General features: G+C 50.7%; 1 non-coding gene across 1 annotated transcript; it reads right to left on the bottom strand.

The window, feature by feature from the left end:
• Positions 1-1,054: 1,054 nt before the first annotated feature.
• On the bottom strand, positions 1,055-1,137 carry TRNAL-UAA (transfer RNA leucine (anticodon UAA)). The gene has a single exon. It is a non-coding gene; the product is annotated as a tRNA-Leu (tRNA).
• Between the last annotated feature and the right edge of the window lie 6,310 nt (positions 1,138-7,447).

The following is a 7,447-nucleotide window of genomic DNA, read 5'->3' as shown; positions in this document are numbered from 1 at the left end:
TTCTTGGGCCATTTCTTCCACACTCTTGACTTGAACAGCCTTTCTGCTGCTGCCTCCCCAGCTGCCCTGGGCCTGGAATCTCCTCTCCGCATGTCTTTCATGTCTCACTAAATCTGTTTCTGCTAAGTCTCTGTCTCCATTTGTACTCCTGTGTCTGTCCCTGTATTTATCTGTCTCTACATGTGCATATTTCTGCATGTTCTATGTCTCTCTCCATCTGCATATGTAAGTCTTCATATGCATAGCTGGTTTCAGAGTAGCAGCCGTGTTAGCCTCTATTCGCAAAAATAAAAGGAGTACTTGTGGCACCTTAGAGACTAACAAATGTATAGCTGTGTCAGTGTCTGCTTGTCTGACTTTTCCTGCTTGTGCATCTGTCCCTGTATGTTTCCCTGCATTCAGACTGTGTATGTATGTCTCTCGCTCTCTTGCTGTGTGTTTGTGGCTGCCTGTGTGTGTCTGCAGGTCTTTACTTCTGTCGTGGCATGCCAGTGTATCTATGTGTATCTGTTTCTGCATGTCTGTGCATCTCTCCCTGTGTGTTTGCATGCTTGTCCCTGCATGCCTGTGTCTCTGGAAGTCTGGGCGTCGACCTCTGCACGTCTCTCTGCCTGTCCATGTGTCTGTGTGTCAGTCTTTGCATGTGTCTTTGTGTGTGCATCTCTGTCAGTCTCTGCATGTATGTGCGTGTTTCAGTCTCAGCGTCTCTGTACCTCTCCCCCTGTATCAGTTCCTGTATGTCCGCATCTGGCATATTTGCCCCTGTTTGTGTGCAGAGACCATGCCCGAAGGAAGCCATGTTTACTCTGTGGCGGGAGGATTTTCCTACACTAGGGGTGCTGTGATCCCGGAAGATGTTTCTTTACACAGTTCTGCACAGCCCCTGTCCCCATGTGCAAGCAGCAGCCACAGCTCGGTTACATGCCACTCTTCCTGGTGTTAAGTTGGGTGGCAGGCAGAGGCTGGGAGTCTCCCTGGGGCATGACTGGGGTTTCGGCATTGGTTACATTGCCTCCTTGTGAATTTAACGAGCCCAGGGGAAAAAAACATCAGCTACCAGGAGTGGGGTTCGAACCCACGCGGACATGCGTCCATTGGATCTTAAGTCCAACGCCTTAACCACTCGGCCATCCTGGTGCAGGTGCAAGACTTGCACGAGGACACTGCTACATAGCTGCCGCCGCCAAGCCTGACTTGCCCCATCTACGGGAGGAGAACGGGGCCATTAGCCCCCAGCGGGGCCCCCCGCAGCTTGTCATCGTCAGCGCGGGAGGGCGCAGAACCCAAAGCAGCGAGCGGGACGCGCCGGGAGAAAGGCGGGCCGCGCCCGCGCGGGGAGAAGCGGGCGGGGGATTTAGTGTGAGAAGGGCGGGAGTCGCGCGCTCCGCCCGGCAGCGCCAGGGCACGGCCTCACCTCACCCCCCCCGCCGCCCCACGATGGGAGCGCCTGGACCGGCCGCCCCGCAGCCAGGCCGAGGCACGGTGCCCCCGGAGCGCCCCCCTACTCCACACCCCTCACTGCAGCCCCCCAATCCACATGCCACTCCCCCCACATACTGCACCCCCCCACTGCGTCCCCCATCCACACCCACACTGTGCCCCCAGACTGCATCCCCAATCCACACCCCACATGGCACCCCACACTGTGGCCCCACTCCACACTGTTTCCCCCACACGCTGCACCCTCCAGCTGCACCCCCCACACTCTACCCCCTGTTTCACCCACCCCTGGACACCCCACGTGGCACCCCCGCTGCGCACTCCACACTCCTTCCCGCCATGCTGCACACCCCACACGGCAACCAACTTCCTGCACTCCTTCACTAAATAAACCCGCACCCATTGCACCCCTATATGCAGCCCTGCTTATACGCCACACCCCACTGCACCCCACATCACCTCCCACATGCCTCAGTGCACCCTCCCCCACCCACGACACCCTTCACTGCCCATACACCTGCACCCCATACGCACCAGTACATTCTCCATACACAGACACTTGCACTACTGTATCCCCCCCTAAAAAAAAAATCACTAACACACTCCCCTCCCTCACAAACAGCCAGACAGAGAGCATGGAAACTTCTGCCTGACAAAAGGGTAAATTTTTCTGAAAAGTTGTAATTTCTGGAGTTTAGAATAAAAGTACTTCCACCCCCAGGGTTCCAGTGCCCTTGTTGGGTCACCAAATGAAATTAATAGGCAGCAGGTTTAAAACAAACAAAAGGAAGTATTTCTTCACACAGCGCGCAGTCAACCTGTGGAACTCCTTGCCAGGATGTTGTGAAGGCCAAGGCCATAACCGGGTTCAAAAAAGAACTAGACAAATTCATGGAGGATAGGTCCATCAATGGCTATTAGCCAGGATGGGCAGGGATGGTGTCCCTATTCTCTGTTTGCCAGAAGCTGGGAATGAGCGAGAGGGGATGGATCACTTGATGATGACCTGTTCTGTTCATTCCCTCTGGGGCACCTGGCACTGGCCACTGTCAGAAGACAGGATACTGGGCTAAATGGACCTTTGGTGTGACTCAGTAGGGCCGTTCTTATGTTCTTGTAGTGCTGTGTCATGAAAGTGCCACTCTTAATAACCATAACAGGCTACTGACTTTGCTCCATTTTGCGCAAAGCCAGCAAGAAGCAGGTATCATGGCTGAAATGCTGCCCCTCACTTTCTGTTTAATTTATGTAATAAAAGCAGTCTTCCCTTTCCCCTCAGTCTTTCCCTTTAGAGGTCTTCCCTTTCCCCTCAGTCCTGCATGTGGTACACACCCTTGGGCCTACATGAAACTGAAAACAAATCCTTCCTTGCTCTATTTCACACTTATGGAACAAATGACATTTTGTTTGTTCTTTGGCCATTTAATTAATGCTCTGAAAATGAGATTAAGTTGGCAAAACAGTCACATTCTAAGGAAGTGAAACCCTATGGTGCAAAGTATTTCCTGGCAAAACTGTGGTTTCCTTAAGGAAATGAAGAACTGTTCAGAAAAAGTCCCAATCAATTGTGATAATGAAGAGACCATCAGTCTACCAAAAAGGAAAGAAAGAGAAGAAAACAGACACTAACTTTATTATTTACTGACATTTTACTTATTCCCATTTAATTGTATACTGGAACATACGTGCCCTGGCTGATAGAAACAGGCTTCTCTACTTAAACAGGTTTCTTTAGGGGGGAAAATGTTACTCCTGGAATTGTATGGTGTCGCCACACCTTTCCCTTCAAAGGCATGTTCGGTCCCACAGAAATCTGAGCACTATGTATGACACATGAAATCAGGCAAATAGTTACATATTTTCTGTATGTAATAACTAAAGGCAAAAGCAGGATTTGACAATGAAAAATGTTTCATGTCTTTCAGTTCTTCTTTTTCTATAAATATATAGATCATTTTATATTGAGGTTCCATTTATAAATAGCATATATTAACACTTTAACAAATCATAAATCAGTTGCTAGTGTCGCACAGGTCACTACATTGCTTCTAATAATTTATAACTCCTTTAGCTGATGTTCTTGGAATTCTATAACATATGCTATCTATATTAATGGGTCCTAAGGTTAGCAGTGCTGGATTTACAATGGCGCCAGTGGCACCATGGAGCCGGACCCATGCTCAGAAGGGGCCCTGGCCTGCTCCGCTTGCACTGCACCCCGAGACTCCTCCAGCCCGCTCCCCTGCCCCACGCCCACCACTTGCTCCTCTCCACCCTCTGGCCCCACCTGCCAGATAGGTCAGTGGACCCAGTGCACCTCTGGCTCCAGGAACTCTCTGCTTCCCACCACCTATGGGGCCCCACCTGTCTCCCCGGAACTGAGCTGCCTGGGACTGGTGCAGAAGCCTGGCCAGTCTCGGCCAATTGGGGCGGGGGGCGGGAGACAGTGAGGGGGGCTTGGCTGGATCCCTCCAGGCAAGTGGACCCTGAGGGAGCCCAGCCGGGGCAGGCCCTGGCCTGGCTGATTGCGCCACTCCCAAGGGGCCGGAGCGATTCACCGCCCTGGGACCAGCCCTGGTTGCACTGGTTCCTCAGCCCAGCAGACAGCCACCTCCCAGCAGGGCTGGTGAATGTGGCCAGGAGGCAGAGAGTGGGGTTGGACTCTGGGGAGGTGTTCTGGGCTGTGAGGGGGGAGGGAAGATCTCTGTGTGTTGGGGCACTAGGGAGTGGGGGTTCTGTGTGGGGTGCTGGGCAGTTGTGGTGGGGCTGTGGGCCTCTGGGCAGGGGTGGTGTGCAGGGAGCTGTGCATTTGTGTGTGGGGGGGTGGGTGCTGGGCATAGTGGTTCCAGGGGACTCTGGCCATAGGGAGTCAGGAGGGTGTTGCAGAGCTGCCGACTTTCTGATTTCCCTGGGGGTGCTTGACCCCCCGCTCTCCCCCTGGCCCTGCCCCCACTCTACCATTTCCCCCAAGGCCCCACCCCTGCCCCGCCTCTTCCTGCCCCATTCTGCACCCTCCCCCGAGTGCCCCCCATCCTCGCTGTGACATTGCACTCTATATGATTTTTATGAAAATATGCTAATGAGTGTGAATATAATGTAACTGAAATATGCTTCATGCAAAAGGTCTCTTGTAAGGTATCATTACAACGTTTATAATCTACTGAGTGTGGTCATCCTATTTGTATAAATGTATCACTCTTGTATCTGAAACTAGAAATATGAAATATAACTCTGAGGGCCTACTGTAGTTATGCAAAGTGTGGGCCATTAATGGTGGTTTGGAACCTTGATGTCTCCCATCAACCAGGACAACTGACTGTGGATGGCTCTGTTTGCAGGCAGGCCTTCCTGTGAGTCAGGCTGGGAGGAATGAAGGCTTGGGGGTCTCACAGGACATATGATCATGTCACCTGGTACTGGAATCCATCTTAAACCTGGTGCTTTTCCATTTAGAAGGAGGGATGAAAACCCAGAGAGAGACAAAGGATTCCTGCCTTGTGCAAAAGATATATAAGTGGGTGGAATAGAACAAAGGGAAGCAATCATGAGAAATCTCCGAGCTACCACCTTGAGCTGGAACAAGGGCTGTACCAGGGGAATGGATTGTGCCCAGACCAAGAAGGCATCCAGTCTGTGATAGAAGCTTATTGAAACATCTGAGGGTGAGAGTTCATCTGTAATCATTAGGTTTGGACATGCGTGATTTTTTTTTTTTTTTGGTTTGGTAATTTACTTTGTTCTGTCTGTTATTACTTGGAACCACTTAAATCCTACTTTTTGTTATTTAATAAAATCACTTTTTACTTATTAATTAACCCAGAGTATGTATTAATACTGGGGAGGAGGGGGGCACACAGCTGTGCATATCTCTTTATCAGTGTTATAGAGGGAGAACAATTTATGAGTTTATCCTGTATAAGCTTTATACCAGGTAAAACGGATTTATTTGGGGTTTGGATCCATTGGAAGCTAGGCATATAAGTGTTAGAGACAGGAACACTTCTTAAGCTATTTTCAGTCAAGCCTGCAGTTGCTGGGGGATGTGGTTCAGACCTGCGGCTGTGTTTGCAGCAGGCTAGTGTGCCTGGCTCAAACCAACTGGCAACTTTCCCAGCTGGCAGGGAAAGCGGGCTCAGGGGTAGTATCAGCACACCAGGTGGAAGTCCCAAAGGGGGTTTCTGTAATCCAACCCATCACACTCACTTCATCTCTTCCTGCCCCTCTCCCTCTCCCTCCTCCCCAGCGCCTCCTGCCCGCCACTGAACAGCTGATCAGCAATGGGCAGGAGGTGCTGGGGGGAGGGGGAGGAGCTGATCAGTGGGTGCTCAGCACACGCTATTTTTTTTCTGTGGGTGCTCCAGCCCCAAAGCACCCATGGAGTTGGCACCTATGGGGTGTTGGGGGAGGAGGGCTATGTGGATCGGTATGGGCCCACCCCTGAGGGCAAGGGGCATGCTGGCATCACAAGGCCGGGCGGGCCAGTGTGCATCTGACAACTGCTGGTTTGTAAATAGTGTCCTCGCACTGGGCTGGGCAGAGTGGGGCCGCCCCTGCCATACCATGCCCCATTGCCTTTGGCTGGCCCCACACTCCGGGGACTGACCTCCCCGTGCCATGCTCCATTGCGGCCCACAAATGTGTTTGGCTCTGGGCCCACAAAAGATTAATCCAGCCCTGCAGGCCAGAAGAGACCATTGTAATCATCTACACTGACCTGTAAAACACAGGTTATGGGATTTTCCTGCATTAATGCATGTGTGAATTAGAACATATCTTTTAGCAAAACACCTGTACGTATCTATAACATGCTCATGACATTAATGATTTATTAAGCCATATTATTATAACATATGACCAATGTAATACACATACAACCACACATATGATGATATACACACAGGACATTAAATGTCATGTAATATATTAGTAGCCAGAACCCCAGATCAAACCAAACATGCCTTTGAATGGAAAGGTTGATCAACTCTTGTTATTAGAAACAAACAAACAAAAAAACCCCAAACCCCACTGTTTATATTATACATAAGAGAGAGAGAGACTCACTCAGGTCTAGTCTACTCTACGAAGTTAGGTTGACGTAACACCTTGCGTTAACTTAGTTGTGCATATGTCTATACTTAAATTTTTCTCCCACCAGTGTATGTGCCCCATTATGCTGTCGTAGTAACATCAGCTCCCTGAGCAGCACTAAGCCATGGTCAATATACGGAGACTGACACAACACGACTGTAGACCCTATGTTACCGATGTCAACCCTAACAGTCTTCCAGCTGCTGTTCCACAATGCCCAGCACTGAGCACTCTGGTCACAATTGTGAATTCCACTGCCCAGGTGTCACACATACTTGGAGTACCCCCCTCCCCCTAAATCCTTAAAACCCCCACAAATGCTTGAAATGTCTTTTTCTGGTTGTCGAGCCTGGTGAGCACACCTCTATCTGCTCTCCGTTGTTCTGAGCAAATGCCCAGCTGACCATACGAGCTACACACTCCAGACATGCTCTACATGGAGTAGACAGGAGATTTTAGATTTCCTGGACCTGTGGGGAGAAGATGCTGTGCAAGCACAGTTCCAAGCCAGCTGTAGAAATTTTGACATCTATGAGTAGATTGCTTGGGAAGTGCAGCAGGTGGGTATGACAGGGACCAGCAGCAGTGTCACATGAAAGCCTAGGAACTGCAGCAGGCACAGTAGAAGGCCAAGGAGGTTAACTATTGATCCAGTTCCAAGCCACAGACCTGCCACTTTTACGAAGAGCTGTATGCCATACTTGGAGGAGACCCTTCCACCACCCTGCATGCCACCGTGAATACCTCAAAGGAGCTTGAGTCACAGGCCCCTGCCATGAACCATGAGGAGGAGGAGTGGTATAGTGGCCAGGCGACCAGAGAGTCCAGCTGTGAGCCAGGACCTGTTTTTGACTGCACCAGATTCAGCCAGTCCCTGAAGCTGAGTATGGACGATCCTAATAGAGGGGAAGGAACTTTG

Source organism: Lepidochelys kempii, chromosome 3 (genome assembly GCF_965140265.1).
Source record: "Lepidochelys kempii isolate rLepKem1 chromosome 3, rLepKem1.hap2, whole genome shotgun sequence".
Classification (NCBI taxonomy): domain Eukaryota; kingdom Metazoa; phylum Chordata; order Testudines; family Cheloniidae; genus Lepidochelys; species Lepidochelys kempii.
Note: the sequence above shows the minus strand (reverse complement) of the source record. Positions and strands in the feature narration are given on the sequence as shown.